This window comes from Camelus dromedarius, chromosome 18 (assembly GCF_036321535.1).
Source record: "Camelus dromedarius isolate mCamDro1 chromosome 18, mCamDro1.pat, whole genome shotgun sequence".
Taxonomy (NCBI): Eukaryota; Metazoa; Chordata; class Mammalia; order Artiodactyla; family Camelidae; genus Camelus; species Camelus dromedarius.
The window spans coordinates 762893-778253 of NC_087453.1; positions in this window are offsets into that span (position 1 = coordinate 762893).

Genomic DNA, 15361 nt, shown 5'->3' on the forward strand with positions numbered 1-15361 from the left:
CAGAGGGTCTGACTGGGGGAGCACACAGCATCCTGACAGCTGCCCAGGGCGTCCCTGGGTGGTTCGCGGAGGGCTCCTCTGTACCGGCTGTTAAACTGTGGGCAAGCAGGAGGCCGGAGAGAGGCTGCTTGGCCTGCAGGGGCCCCTCCCTCGGTGAGGACCCTGCCCTTGGACTCTGAAGGGGGAGGCAGCCCAAGCTGAGGCCCGTGAGCGGGTGCCAGCCTTGTCTCTGGTCCCCGACGTCCTCCCAGGGGTGTCGCAGCCACTGGACGAGGCCCCAGGACCCCTGAGCTGCTGTGTGGAGCGCTCGCTGCTCCCCTCCACGGGCTCCCGCATGAGCCTCATACGCTTGTTTCTTCTGCATCCCTGGGTTGCTTTTGAGATTTGCACGTGCAATTTCTTTTTCGAAACCAGTGTGTCGTAAAAAGAATTTGAACAGCTGTCCACCATCTCTTCATGTAGTAACTGTTCCTGTGGATGAGTCACGTGGGGAAACGTCTTAAGCTAAAAGGTTACTCGGTGGACTATCTCTTCTCTGTTTATCTATATTTACCGGAAAGGACCTGCTGGGGAGGGTCCAAGTGAAGATGTGACGGGGAGAGGGGCCACACGCAGGGAGGCCACTTGAACCCTCCTTTCCTGGCAGCGCGCGCAGGTGGAGTGTCTGCCTGCAGCACCCACCGTGCTGCAGGGAGAGCCGGTCAGGGCCCAGGCTTCACGCCAACAAGAGGCCCTCCCAAAGGGCAGCCTGGGAGCCACAAGCCAGGTGCCCGACCTGCTGGCCCTGTGGTGGCGCAGGGCGCAGGGTCGCTGTGGCTGCAGAGCCGGGAGATGCAGGAACATCTCCAGGTGAAGACAGCTCGACCTTTGACCACTGGCAGCCCGGGGGTTGGTTTCTGATGTGGCCAGGCTGCCCTCTGCTCCCCAGGGGAGTCCGGGAGGGGAAGGGAGCTGAGGGGGTGGTGGGTGGCCCCTGTTGTGAAGGCAGGGGCATGTCACCTCAGACCTGCTGAACTGGCTCCTGCCTGGAAATGGAGGGCTTCTGAAGGCTGGCGGGGGAGGGGGGGCAGCTGCTCTCCCAGGGAGGGGCCTGGTCAGGCCACGTCTTGGTCACACCGGGGGTCCAGGGTGAGCAGTGCCCCTCCTGCCCCCCCAGGTGTTGGTTCTGCTCCATCTCCACCCGGCAGGAGAACCCCCAAGCTGTCCCTCCTGTCAGGTTGGGTTGGTGGTAGCCACGGCCGACCCCGGGGCCAGGGGGACATGTTGGCAGTTGTGGCTGGTGTTTCTTGATCTAGGCGGTGGGGGGGGGGGCGTCAGGAGGGCCAGCTCATCAAGGACATCTGGTCCCTGGGCGGGGCTGCTCCACAGGGTGGGGGAGAGCCTTCCTCCCCCTTGCTCTTTGGGGGGGCCTGCCATATCCCAGGGACAGGGTTTAGGCACCTGGAGATGGGGTAGGTACCCGGTGCCACGAGAGGGGACTTGTCCCAGATCCAGGAAAGGTGCTCACAGGTGTATTCTAGCTGGTTAGGACGGGGGTGGGGGCTGGCGAGGAATCCACATTCTCAACCTTTTTATTTGGAAATAATACCAAATTTACAGTAAAACTACAAGAATAAGAATAGTACAGGAGGGTACCTTTATCCAGATTGCTCATGGTTAACATTTTGCCCCATTTCCTTGGTCATTTGTTTGCTGTGTGTGCACGGGTGTGCGTGGAGCGTGGGGGCGTGAGGGTGTGCCCCTGTGACTTGTATGTGCGCCCGTGTGTGTGCACGGGTGTGTTGTGTTTAGGCGTGCTGTGCGTGTATGTTGTAGGGTTGCGTGTGAATGTGTACGTAGTTGCGCGTGGTGTGTGGGGGGGGCCGTGTGTACGTGTGCTGTGTGTGCTGAGGGCGTGTTTTCTGCACCGTGTGATGTCCGTGCATGTGTTTGGCTGCAGCACACCAGGCTCGTCTGCGAGCGTGTGGCTGTGGGCCCTGTGGTCAGCACCTCGGGGTGGCGAGGAGGCTTCTTGGCCTAGCTCCCCTGTGTCTGGAGGAAACCTCAAGGCCGTGCTGGGCCGGCCTCTCCTACCACAACTCCTCGCAGACCTGGGGAGGCCACAGGGTCAAGTCCACCCCTCCAGCTCCTTCCTGTGGGGTCCCCTGGAGATGGAGGATGTTGAGGACAGCTGGTGATTGCTGTCCCAGGGCCACTGTACCGGGAGCCCCAGCACTAGGTGCTTTGCAGCCGGGAGGCCCTGGAGAGTAGCCCATGGAAGCGGAAGTGGGTTTAGTCCCAGGGCTGGTGCAGAGGGAGGGGGTGCCCACTGGCAGACGTAGGGGCCAGGGGCCAAGGCTGGGCCAGCAGGCGCACAGCAGGGCCCGTCCCGCTGTGGAAATAAACCGGTGTCTCCTTGCTCACGTGAGACGAGCCACCGGCTCCGACGGAGGCGTGTCATCTGAGTGTGTTCTGAGCGATGACTGCCCTCTGCACCCCCACCGTGGGTGTCAGTGATGCAGTGTGGACCGCATGGCCTCTTCCTACCTGCACCCTGTGTTAAGACATCTGCTGGCGAAAGTTCTGACGTGGCCCTGGTAGGACCGGGTCTGTGCTTCATGCCTGAGCCCTGGGACAGCCCCACCCGAGGACAGTTACCAGGGAGTGACAGGTGCCTGTGGCTCACCCCCTTTTGGTTGGTGAAATGCTACCCTTTGCCCTGGTACCCCAAGCCCCGGGCTGATACTGGGGTTCCTGCCCAGGTGCACTCCTGGTGCAGGCACCTGAATCCTTTCACTGCAGGAGTACATGTCCCTTAATGCAGGTCCCCGAGAGCCTCACTGTCCCCAAGCCTCAAAGTCACTGGAAGTTGGAGCTCAGCCAGCCTCTGGGGCTCTGGCTGCCTTCCTAGGGGCAGGGCTTGGTGACACAGTCCCTGCCACTGAGGGCCCCCCAGGGGTCGTAGAGCACACTCAGCAGGAGAGCTGATGGCGGCTTGCTGCTGCTGGAGCTGGGAGAGGAGGGGGAGGCTGGTGCGGATGGGCTGGGCGGGGAAGCCTTCACGGAGGCGAGGACGCCGGGGGGCTGGGAGTGGGCAGCGGGCCAGTTGGCTGTAGTCTCCCAGCAGGCACGAGTGGGGGTGTTGTGGAGCAGGGGCAGCCAGAGGGAGGCCCTGGGCACTAGGGCAGAGGGCAGGGTGGGTGGGCCCATACTGGGGGCTGGGCCGGGAGGGGCGTTTGTATGCAGGTGGTGGGAGAGTGGCAGGCAGCAGTGTCTGCTTCGCACGCAGGTCAGGAGTGGGTCATGGTCTGAGAGGGGCTTGGTCAGGGCAGCACAGGAGGAGGCCGGAGGCCAGGGGCTGTGTCCGAGGCTCCCTCTGGGAGCTGGTCCTTCCCCCAGGCACAGCCCTGCCCCAAGCAGGCCCCGCTTCTGTCCCCACCTCTGAGAGCCAGGAGCAGGTTCCCAGCCTCCTGGGGGTCTAACTGCTTCTCAGGGTCCCAGCTGCACAGGAGGTGGGGGCACCGGGGGCGGAGTAAACGTGGATGCTGCCAGAGCACACACAGCCCACTCGCCTTCCTGGGACGTCCCCTGCCAGGGCCTTACTCCCGGGCACTGTAGGGGCAGCGAAGCTTAGAGCTGGGCTGACCCACCCCGCACCCGGCAGCCAGGGCCCAGGTGAGGGTGGCACAGAGCCGGCTTGCTCTTGCCTCTGTCCAATTTTTGGTCCGCTGGCTGTGGAGGGGCATGGCCTGGTGGATGCCAGAACGGGGTTGGGTGAGGCTGGGTGGAGGCCCCACCAGGCCTGGAGGGCAGAGCCTGGCTGGACAGGAAGGCAGACAGGCCTGCAGCCCTGGATGGTGGGGCAGGTCTGTGTCTGCACTCTGGCTGCCAATGAGGGACTCCAGGGTGGGGCAGCTTCAGTGGATGGCAGGAGTAAGGAGACAGCCCCCCAAGGAGAGACTGGCCTGGCATTCCTGCCCTTAGGTGGGTGGTCATGGGAGCCTCCAAAGGAGCTGAAGCCCGAAGGGCTATTTGGGGAGGATGGCAAGGGGCTTTCCAGTTGGCGCAACTGGGAGTCCACAGGGCTCTGTTTCTTTCCGACCCTCGAACTGCCCTCTGTGCGCACACGCACCAACACACATACAAACACAGACGAGAGCGTGAGCACACACACATGTGTCCTATTGTGTGCACACAGGTAACCGGTTACACACAGACATTACATGAACACATGCACGTCCATACACCGCTCCTGCCCATGCACACACATGGGCCCTGGTAACACTGATGGTCAGTTGTGAAGATGATAATGGTTCAGGACAAGCAGGGGCCCCTGGGGGAATCCTGCCTGACCGTCCATCTGGGTTCAGGGCAGACCACCACCTCAGATGCTCTGCAGGAGGAAAGTGGGATTTGGCTGGGAATGGGCCAAATGCGGGCTCTTGGGACACTATCTCCCATCTTTGGACAGTTGGGCTCTGAGAGTAGTGGCCACCATACCTTCTAAACCAGGAGGCAGGAATGCTTGCCCCAGGGGGTTCTGCACTTCTCTGGGTGTAGAGTGACTGGGGAGGTGTGATTTGGGTGCCAGGACAGGAATCTTCCCTGAAATTTTGAAAGACCATGGGGACAGGATGTTGGAGACTGCCCAAAGGTCAGCTGGGTCTGGGCTGCTTGGGCAGTGATGGCCAAGCACCTCTGTGGCCTGATGAGAGCTATCCTCTGTGGGGTTGGGGACCTGAGTGCCCCACACTTCACCACTCAATTTTCAGCTCTTTGCCTCACCCCATCTCTGCCTCTCCTGTGCCTTCAACACGTGACCACCCTGCTAGGAGCACATGGGTCTTTTGAGTGACCTGCTTCATCTTCATTCTGCTCACCCACCCCTGCTGCTTCAAAGGGCTGAAAACAGGACAAGCCAAAGGGAGTTTGGCCTCACCCTGTGAGGTCCGTGATGATAATGGTGGTGCTGCTGCTGATGGTGAGGATGGTGATGATAGTGGAGATGATGGTGGTGATGGAGGTGATGGTGTTGAGGATGGTGATGGTGAGGATGGTGATGATAGTGGAGATGATGATAGAGATGAGGATGGTGATGATAGTGGAGATGATGATAGAGGTGACAGTGGTGATGGTGGTGCTGATGCTGATGTGATGGTGATGGAGGTGTTGGTGATGGTGGGGATGGTGATGGAGGTGATGGTGTTGAGGATGGTGATGGTGATGGCGGTGCTGATGATGGTGTGATGGTGATGGAGGTGATGGTGTTGGTGGTGATGGAGGTGCTGCTGATGGTGAGGATGGTGGTGATGGTGGTGATAGTGATGGAGGTGATGGTGTTGGTGATCACATTTACTGAGTGAACATGTCTGAGCTCACTCTCTGGTCACAGAAGAGAAAACCAAGGCAGAGAGAGGTGAAAGAATTGGGTGAGGTCTGAGATTGCTCATGACCAATGGCTGAGGGGACCCACCTTCGTGCCTGCCATCATCAGGAGGCTCCTGCTTTGTCCCAGGCTCAGTTCCAGCCGGGTCCCCACTCTGCGCATCAAGGCCCCATCCCCTGCAGGCTGGCCCAGCCCTTGGCAGCACTTGTGGCCTGGTCCCCATGAGGGACTCAGAAATATTTGTTGAATGAATGAAGCAAGAACAGGTGTGCAGGGGCCTCACTTCTTGTGGGCCTGGGTGTCCCTCCTTACCTAGTCTGAAGTGAGGATGGGGTTGCCTCTGTCACGCTCACACAGATGGCCTTTGGGCCTGGCCTCTGCTGGCCAGTGTCCAGGAGCGGAATCCTGCAGCGGCTCCAGGCGCCCTCGTGTGGTGAGCACCAGCACCTGCAGGGCACCCCCCAACCCAACCCAGGTGTGCTGGAGCAGAGCCTGCTGCCTGGCTGTGCTCTGAGACTGCTTGCTGTGTGTGCTTTGTAGAGCAGCCCTCTGCAGAGTGTTGACCCTGTATGGCTTTTGAGCTGCAGCTGGGCACCGGCTGGGTCTGGGAGTGTCCTAAGTCTGGTCATGTTGGTCATTGTTCCTGTGGGGTGCAGACTCTGCTCACAGGGACCGGCCTGGGTCTCAGGAGGAGGGTCCAGAGCAGTCACACCCTAGAACAGCTTAGGTGCCCTCCCCGACTGTCTGGGGCTCCAGCACAAATGCCTTTGGAGGTGCAGCCCCAGGTCCAGGTGGGAGTGCCGAGTCCGCTGACTCTGGGACCAGGGTGGTGTCCCCACTGGGTGGTGACCCTGGGGTAAAAAGTCAGGGAAGAGGGGATGCAGGGAGTCCACAGTCATCTCGGGGCAGCCTGAAAGGGCCTGCTGAACGTGGCCGAGGACTTGAGATGGGGCCCGGAGGCCCTGTGAGCAGAGCCCTGTTACCTGCCAGAGGGGCAGTGCCTTTCCGTCTTCCTCAGTTTCCCACCCCTGGCCATGGGGATGGGGCTCAGCTGCCCTTGCCCCCATCAGAGAATCTGCAGGAATCGTTTCTGGCTCCCATTCCCCAGCACAGGGGTGATTCCTGCCTGTGCCTTCTGGCTGCGCGCCCCCTGGGTGCTGAGTGTGTGTGGACCAGCCTGCCTGCAGCAGAGGGAGTAGACCTGGGAAGGGCAGGTGTGTGCCCATCTCTTGTCTGGCTGCTGACCCCAACAAGGGAGCCGGGCAGTCTGTGCATGTCCCTTTGTGGGGATAAACAGCTGCAGGAATGTTGGTGGGAGGGCAGGTGACTGGCTGGGCTCCTCCTGAAATGCACTCTCCTCACCTTTGGGCTGGGGCATCAGCCCCGGTCTTGGCTTCCCCAGAGCAGCCTCTCATCCACCTGGGGGTTGCGTGGGTTCTCTTCGCTTTGTGCCAAGGAGACCACAAGGTACACAGGGAATGTGACGCTGAGGGGCATGGAGGCCTGCGTGGGGGTGGAGTGCACAGTGCAGCCCCTGGCCCATGTGTGGGGACTGTGAGAGGACGCCATTGCCTCCTCAGTCCCTCTGGAATGGGGTCACCACACGGAACAGACCCTCGCCACCCTCTCTCCTGCCTGACCGGCCAGGGGAGCAGTGCTTCACCAATTGACTTTCACTGCCTCCGCACATCATCACCCTTCACCCTACCCCACTGGTTGTGGGAGCCCAGAGGTGAAGTCTGGGCTGCCTGTGATCTGCTCTCTCTGGGATCACCCCCACCAGTGTCCAGGCTTACGGTCTGGGGCAGACAGGCTGGAGAGTTCAGCTTCTAATCTCTGCATTGACCAGAGGCCTGCCTGGGGCCTGGACTTGAGGGTGCCCTGCCTAAAAGGCAAGGTCAGGGCAGGGCGGAGGGGACTGGGAGTGTGGAGGTGGTGGCCGCTCTGGCCCAGGCTGACCGCTGCCTGGCCCTGCAGTGCCTCTCTCTTCTGCTGCTGCATTGGAGTGGGCAGTGCTGGGGGGGCCAGAGGGGACTCTACGGGGTTTGGAGGAGGCTGTGGACTGGCAGCACCAGCCTTGGAGCTTATTAAGTTTTATTCAGAGCAGAGGGCTGGTTCCTTGGGCAGGCCAAGTTGGTGGGGGGGCCTCTTGCCATCTCCTCGTGTCCCCATCACTGGTCCCACACTGGGGGTGGCTCCCTGCTGGAGAGCCCTGGGCTGGAGAGTCCAGCTCGGTACCCAGCCCAGTCTCGGGACGTTCTGAGCACGTGCCCAAGCTTGCTGCCCCCAGGATGACTCCCTAGCACCTCTGTAGGGAGTGTCCTGTGGGCCAGACCCTGGCCAGGAGCTTGGGGGCGGTTAGCACTGGGCAGGGGGCTCAAGCTCTTCCCCTGGAGTGGGGTCAGTGGTCTGTGTGTGGGTGCGCGAGTGTGAGGAGGGACACTGAGCATGGACACGCAGGACTCTGCTGGGTGCAGAGTGCAGGTTTTGGGCTCTGTCCTGTGGCACGTGGCCTGCCCTGCACTGTGGCTACTGTCCAGTTGTAGCCCGGCCCGGGCCAGGCCGGTTCAGTGCCGGCCCCGAGGACCTGCAGAACCGTGGTTGGGACTGGGACGTAGGTGGACTATGACTTCAGGCCTCCTTGAGGGGAGGGTTCTGGGAAGGCAGAGCCCCCACCCTCTTCCCCTGGGACTTGCACCAGACTGACTAGCCCAGGGAAATTGCTGAGGACTATCCCTGCCCTCGCCTGGAAGGTCCATTCTGGTCAGGAGCCAGGTCCCCAGGAAGGGAGGTGGGTGAGCCCAGAGCCAGGGGAGCAAGGGTCCATGCCGCTGGTCCAGGGAGGTTCTGAGCAGCCCTCAAAGAAAGCTGAGACTCGATAAGGCCACACTCCTTCCACACCCAGCAGGGACACCCAGACCCAGGGCTGCCCAGGAGTGACCCGGGGGCCCCTCAGGGGCTCCTCCTGCCCCCTTGACCAGAGGCGCCCTGGGGGTGCTGTCTGAACCCCTCACAGAGGAAGAAAGGACAAGGGGTCACCAAGCCAGAGCAGCCAGCCTTGCTGCACCATGGTCAGGCCAGGCTCTCTGGCCTTTCCTGCCCTCCAGGGGGCAGGAGATCAGAAGACTCTGTCTTCAGGCTCTGCAGGGACCCTGACTTGAGGTGGGGTGACGGACTGAGGGCCCTGGCTTCGGCCTGTGCCTGCAGCCCACGTCTCAGGGAGGGCTGGAGGGCTGAGCTGAGAAAGGGAGTGTAGGGAGGCAGGTGCCCTGCCCTGCAGCTGCAGGAGTGGGTGGGCATTGAGGGGCACAGCCGGAAACCCAAGTGGCTCCTTTTGTGCTTGTTTTCTGCTCCCTGCCTAGGGCCCAGGGGCGGGAGGATTTGAGGGAGACCCGGGCCCATGCGCAGGCTTGAAGCTTGGCCAGAGGAGCTCATCTTCACCCCGGTTAAGAGGAAAGACTGCAGCTGCGAGCCGGGGATGGGGGCTTGGAGGGGAAGCAGGGCTCACTGACCTGCCCCGAGGGTGACCCAAGTTGCTGTCGCAATGGGGGAGCCTGGCGGCTGAGGGGGAGGCAGGAGGAGCCAGGGTGAGCGCGGGCCAGGGCGCCAGCAGGTGGCGCTGGCTCAGAGGACAGAAAAAAAAAAATGCCTGCAGCAAACCTGAGTGGGTGTCACTGCGGCTGCAGATGGTGGGGGAGGGATTCGCCTTCTCTCCGGGGGCTGCGGAACCTCACGTGCCTCAGTCCTACACAGTCCGGAGGAGGCTTGGGGCACGATGCGGTCAGGTGCACCCACCTGCCTTTGTTCGGACCCTGGACTCAGGTGTAAACGTGTCCTCCCACCCCATTTTGAGCCTTGTCCTCGAGGTGCGAGGGGACAGTTCCAGGAGCTCAAAGAGGGCCACCCCTACCCAGCGGCCCAGTGGACTGAGGAAGGACAGACTTTGCAGTAATCTCAGGCCCTATCCCACCGCCTCCCTCGTAGCCATGGCAACTACCCAGCGCGCCGCGGTTGGGGCGGGTGGCCCTTGGGACACTGTTGGTCTTGCGCCCGTGGCGCTGCTGTCCCACGGGGCCGCCCACCGCCAGCACCGCGGACAGCGCTCCAACCTGCCCGCGGTGCTGCCGGACGTCCCTGGACCGAGCCCGTGCGGCCGCGGACTCCCTGGTGCACGGCGTCCCCCACCCACGCTGGCGCCCACACCCCACTCCGCCGCCCCCTGCGGACCCTCCCTTTGTCTCCCGGTCTCCGCCGTCCTTTGGGCGCTCCGTGCTGCGGACACACGTGGCCGCAGCCTCGTCCGGGCCACAGGCTTCCGCCTCCATCGCCCCCACCCGCCCCGCGACGCCCGCGGCGTGCGGGTCCCTTTGTGTCCCCGCGGCCAGGTCCCGGGCCCGGCAGCTGGGCCGCCCTCTGGGCGGGCGCATTGTTCATCGGATCTGTCCGCGGAGCGAGGGGCCGCCGGGGGCCGGGCTCGCCGTCCTCCTGCGGGAGGGGCACCGCGCCGGGCGGGCTCGCGGGCCATTTCCATGAGAAAGGAGCGGCAGAGGCGCCTCTCTTGGCATTCACCGCGTGCCTTAATTGTGTAGACACTAAATCAAGGTCCGCTGTGAACACGCAGAGGGGCCCTCAGGGCTGCGGCGGGCGGCGAGCGGCCAGGCTGCGGTAGGGGCCGCGGCTTCGTCTCGCTTGGGGTCCTCGCCCGAAGGGCGCGAACACTCCGGCGTCTTCTCTGCGGGCGGGCGGGGCGGGGGCGCTGCGCCACGCCGACTGTGCTTCCTCGGACTCCAGCCCGGATCCGCCCCCAACTCTGAAGAGCCCACTCTTCTTCCCCTTCCGCAGCAGGGAGGGGGCCCAAGTAAGCCCCTCGGGTGTCCCCGGAGCCTGGCGCCCCACGGAATCGCGGCAAGGAGGCGCCGGAGGCGAGGGGGTGAGCGAGCGTGTGCGCGCCCGGCCGCCTGCCGCGGGCCGCGAAGAGGCGCGGAGCCCGCTCCGGTAGGGCAGCTGCCCTCCTGCGGCTGTATCCCCTCCCCGGCCCGACCCGCTAGCGCGCTACGAAAGCGATCAAAAGAAAGAACCTGGATGCTCAGAAATGGAAACCAGTCTCTTTTTACAACCCAGCGAGCTCGCCCTCCCCGCGCCGCTGGGCCCGCGAGCTCTTGGTGGAGAGGAACACAGGAAGACCCGCAGAAGCCGCTCGCGGAACTCTCCCCGGCACGGCCCTGAGCGCAGTTACCCGTCCGGGGCGGGAGCCTCCGCCGCCGCCGCCGCCGCCGCCGCCGCCTGCCGCTCTTCGCCCGCCGCTGCCGCCTCCTCGGGCCCCGCGCGCCCCGCGGGCCCCACACGCCGCTGCCCGGGGCGGAGGAGGGCGCGGGGACTCCGCAAAAGGAGCCAGGTAAGTCCCCGAGCACCTCGGGCCAGCTGGGAGCCGACCGTCCGCGGGCTCAGAGCTGGGGGCGCCCAGCTCTTCCTCGCCCGGGCTGGCCCGGGAGCGACTGTCCCCCGCCCGCCGCCGCCGCCGCCGCCGCCGCCGCCGCAGCTGCCTCCGCGCGTATCCGCGCTCGGCTCGGGCACCGGGCGATTATCACTGGGGCGCGCGGTGACGTCACCCGGACACCGGCTCCGCCGCCGCCTCCCCGAGGTGTCCTTGAGAACTGCGGGGCACGCGCGTCGCGCACACGCGCACACACGCACTGCGCGCCCGGTGCCTCCCGCGCACACTTGCCGCGTCGCGCCCCGCACGCTCTTCCGCTCGCACGGACGCCACCCTCAAGAACCTCCGACCCTCCCCAGTGCCCTGTGGCCACACGTTTGCCCACGGAAACGCCTCTCTCTGTCACACACCCGAACCCCTCCCGCACCCGTCCTGCACCCACGCGAACGCTCCTCCTGCAGCCCACCGGCCGCAGCCCCTCTGAACTCCCACTGACACCCACCAGCCACGCCTTGGCTGCACACAGCCTAGTTTCACCCCTAGACGCACCACCTCACTCAGGCCTTCACTGCGGGTTCCATCCTCCTGTTTTCTCCCGAATAACACACTCCCCAGCACCCCCCCCACCCCCACCCCCAGCCCTGGGAGAAAGGCAAGGTACTTGCCGAGAGAGCTGCGCGCTAGTGAGTGGCCACAGGCCCGCTGCCGTCTGCCCTGCCGGGTGGTTATACCTCCGGGGGGGAGGGAGCCACCCGCCATCAAAGACTGCTCTTCCCACTGCCCTGACTGGCGTGGGAAGTTCTTGTCCCCCAGCCCACCGCCCACGGAAGCACAGGCGACACTTCATGGCCTGATTGCTGAGCCAGTGCCCTCTCCTTGGAGTCCTTCTGAGGGTTGAACCTGATTTGTCCCTCTAGGGCCAAAGACCAGTGGCTTCCCTAAGCCACACCAGCTCATGCCTCCTCCACAGGCCTTTGTTCCAGTGCAGACGGTGAGGGAGCCACAGGCCCAGTCCCAGCCAGCAGGACACTGTCCCATCTCCTTCCCTCCAGGCCCACCCAGCTCCTGCGCCATCTGCCCTCAGAGCAGAGCCCACTGACCCTCCCACCTTGGGCACACCGTCCTGTTCCTTCTGGGCCCTGTCCAGCACTGCCGGAGCCCTCGGGAAGCAAAGCCGACTAGGAAGGGGGCTGGCACTCTGAGTGACTCTGTCCTCAACACTCCCCCACCCCCACCCTCGGTCCTCAACCCACCAGGACGGCCCTCCCCCTTAGGACTCTTCCCAGCTGCTGCAGCTCGCCCTTTGCTGGTGTCAGGAGTGGCCCTTCTCCCTTGCATGGGGCACAAACCACCCCCCACTCCTCCACTCAGAAGCTGAACTTCACCTCCCCAAGCCCAATGCCCAGTAAGACCCCAAGCCTGCGGGGTTCACAGCCACAACCGGGCCCAGGCTGGATGCTTGCTGGTAGTGGTGGAGGGCGAGGGACACTGGGCAGCTGGCAATTTCAGCTTCATCAGAGACCATCATCCGGGGCCTCTAACGCCTCTGGGGCGGGTCCCCACAGCTACGGGTGGCGGTGGGGGGAGGAGGGGGCGCCGCTGTCCATGGTGTTGAAACAGAACCCTGAACCCCCTTCTCATCTTCTCCCATCTCACCTCTGGCTTCTCTCCCCCCACTTCTGTCCTCTCCTTCAGATGGTTGGAGCCCCCCGCCCCGCACCCCCACCTTGGCTTCCTGGACAGGTGCAGGCCGGCTCTGGCCTCCAGCTCCCTGGAGCTTGTCTGCATTCTGAGAGTGATGGATGGTGCCTCCGGTTTAAAGACCCCCAGCTCTTTCTTTGGATCCCCTTTCCTACAAGGCTGGCTCCAGCCAGGGCCAGGGAATGGTCACAGGGGCTGCCCCCTTTCCTGGCTGAGCACCTCCCTCCGTCTCCCCTCACCACCGGCAGGCAGATCTCTCCCCAGGCAGGTCAGGTGGGGGAGGGGGCTTGCCCCTCTTCCCTTGGGCCAGGCCCGCTTTTTGCGCATCCCCAGGACTGCCTACAGGCATTTGCTGTTACTATTTTGTCTCTTGGGATCCTGAGCACCCATGAGGCCCAAGGATCACCCCTTCTTCCATTCCTAGCAACCAGTGACCCCCAGTCCTGGCATGTAGGACGAAGGGCTGCCCTGAGCATGGGGGCAGGTGCTGGGTAGGAAAAGGAGCCCGCCCTTCCACGCCAGCCCCGTGGGGACCTTCTTGGTGGCCCTGAAGCCTCCAAAGCTTTAATAAAAGTCAACTTACTGCTGCCAGGCCCCTGCTCGGGTGTGTGCTCCCATCAGCTTCTTGGGCGCTGGTGCAGCCTCACCGCACCCCAGCCTGGCCGCACCCCGTGCGCCTTCTCTCGCCGCTGCCCACGCTGCCAATTCTGCCCAGCACACTGAGAATTTGTGTTTGTGGATTTATTTATTTGCCAGCTCCCCAGATGGGGGCAGGGGCTCCCCGGCTCCAAGCAAACGGTACGGGAAGGCAGCGCGGCCGGTGGCTCAGGGCTCCGGGTTCCAGGCAGACTCCTCCGTTGCGCACAAAGACCCCCTCGCAAGCCAGGGCCAACAACTTGGAGATGGGTCAGGTGGCTTCTCAGGCAGAGGCAGGGGGAGGGAGGGACGCGGCTGAGACCCCCTTCCCCCTCCCCTCCCCTCTGTCGCCTTGAAAGCCTGCGAATAGCGTGGGATTAAATCCACAGAAACCAGCAAAGAACCCCCGCCCTTTCCGCTCCTGCCTGCTCGTCACACGCCCGCCCCCTCCTGGGTGCGAGGCCTGTCATTCCTCTAGAAAGGGGAGGTGCTGTGGCCGCATCTGGAAACCACTGGCTCTTGGCCGTTTGACCCTTGACCCAGCCCTCGTTCCAAGGTGGGGGAGGAATAGGGACAGAATCTTGCGACCTGAGGGAAGTAGGGAGAGGCTGGAAGCCGGTGGCAGGGGTCTGAGTGCAGATGTAGCCTGGGGCGGGGGAGGAGGGTGAGGGCTTCCAGCCAAAGGGAGGAAGAGTTTGCTGTCAGCGCCACGGGATTCCGGGCCCAACCCCTGCTCTGTGCCCCCTGTAGCCTTAAAATGACCTACAACTTCCAAGCTCCCCCTTGGGTGGTCCAGGACCTCAGAGGCCCTCACACACAGCCTGCTCCTGCGGCAAGGCCCAAATTCCCTTCCCCCAGGCACCAGTGACTCCCAACATCCCCGAGGTGCCCATTCCCCCATTCCTCCCACCACTCCTAAAGACTGACAGAGCAGGTGCTTGAGGCCGAGAAGGGTGGGGCCCCAGGGGTGGGGCCTGAGGCCCCACCCTACACAGCTGGGCCTTGCTCCAAGGACACCAATCTGCCAAACTCGCTGCTTCTGTTTCTCTGGGGTGGGAGGTGGAGGGGTCGGGGGGAGGATGTAAACACAGCACAACCCCCCCCCCCACCAAAATGCCTTGGCAGTGTAGGAGCTCAGGTCTCCACCTGGACCCTCCACCCCTCGGCTTAGGTCTGGAGGAGGCCAGGACAGGGGGGGCAGAGGGGGAATTCCTCCCGCTGCCCTTTGAAGTGGGTGGGGGGCCAGGACGCCTCCATGCTTGAGTGCGGAGGGCGGAGGGCGGGAGCACCACCACCACAAAGGCAGCGATTGTGAGCCGCCGGCCTGGGCGCACAATGGGGCGGGGGCACGGGGCCCAGCATGGAAATGAGGCTGCATCCCCTCTCCTGCAGCTCCCGCCCCCTGCCCCTCCTCCCTGGCCCCTGCTAGCCCAGCCCCACCAGGAGGGACAGACAGGCGAGGGCCCACCAGCCCCAGGGATGCAACTCTCTAGCTGGGTCACTGGGCTGTGGATGCCAGCGGGTGCTCTCCAGGAGGCCAGGTAAGTGGCACACCTGGGCAGTCAGGGAGCGTGGAGGTCAGCGCAGAGTCCCAGGCAGGGCCTGGAGTGAGGGGCACTGGTTGGATGCCTGGTCAGTGGTGGGAACGGGCCTTTTGTTCCCTGCACGTCCCTGCCCTACCTTCCTGAGGTTCCAGGAGGCTCCTCTGCCCCCCAGCCGCCCTCCCCCAACATCAGGGCCGGCCCACTCCTTGGGTGGGTCCTGGTGTTGGAGCAGCCCCATTGCCCCCAGGCCCAGCCTGGGTCCCAGAGGATGTGTTGAGGGGACGTGACCCAGGCTGGCCCCCACTGGCCCCACCTAGGGGTCCAGTGTCAGCAGACCCCCCCCTGAGAAGGCAAGGGCAAGGGCTTACCCCCACTGCTGCCCTCCAGAAAGCACAGAGGCCGGAGCAGGAGCGGGCTCTGGAGTCTCGTTGCCCTGGGAGCCCTCCAGGGCCTGCAGAGCACCCCTCGCCAGCCCCGAGCCCCTCCTGAGTGGTTGCGGGCCCCAGCCCACCCTGGTGTGCAGGACCCCATGGGGTAGGGTGCCCACTTAGAGGCACTTTCCTTCTGGAATCTGGGCCTTGCAGAGCCGAGGGCAGGGACCCCCTTGGCCTTGGGATCTCCTCCAGGAGACCCTTGCCCCACCTGCCTATTTGTCTCCCCAGCCTGGCCCCAAGACCAAGA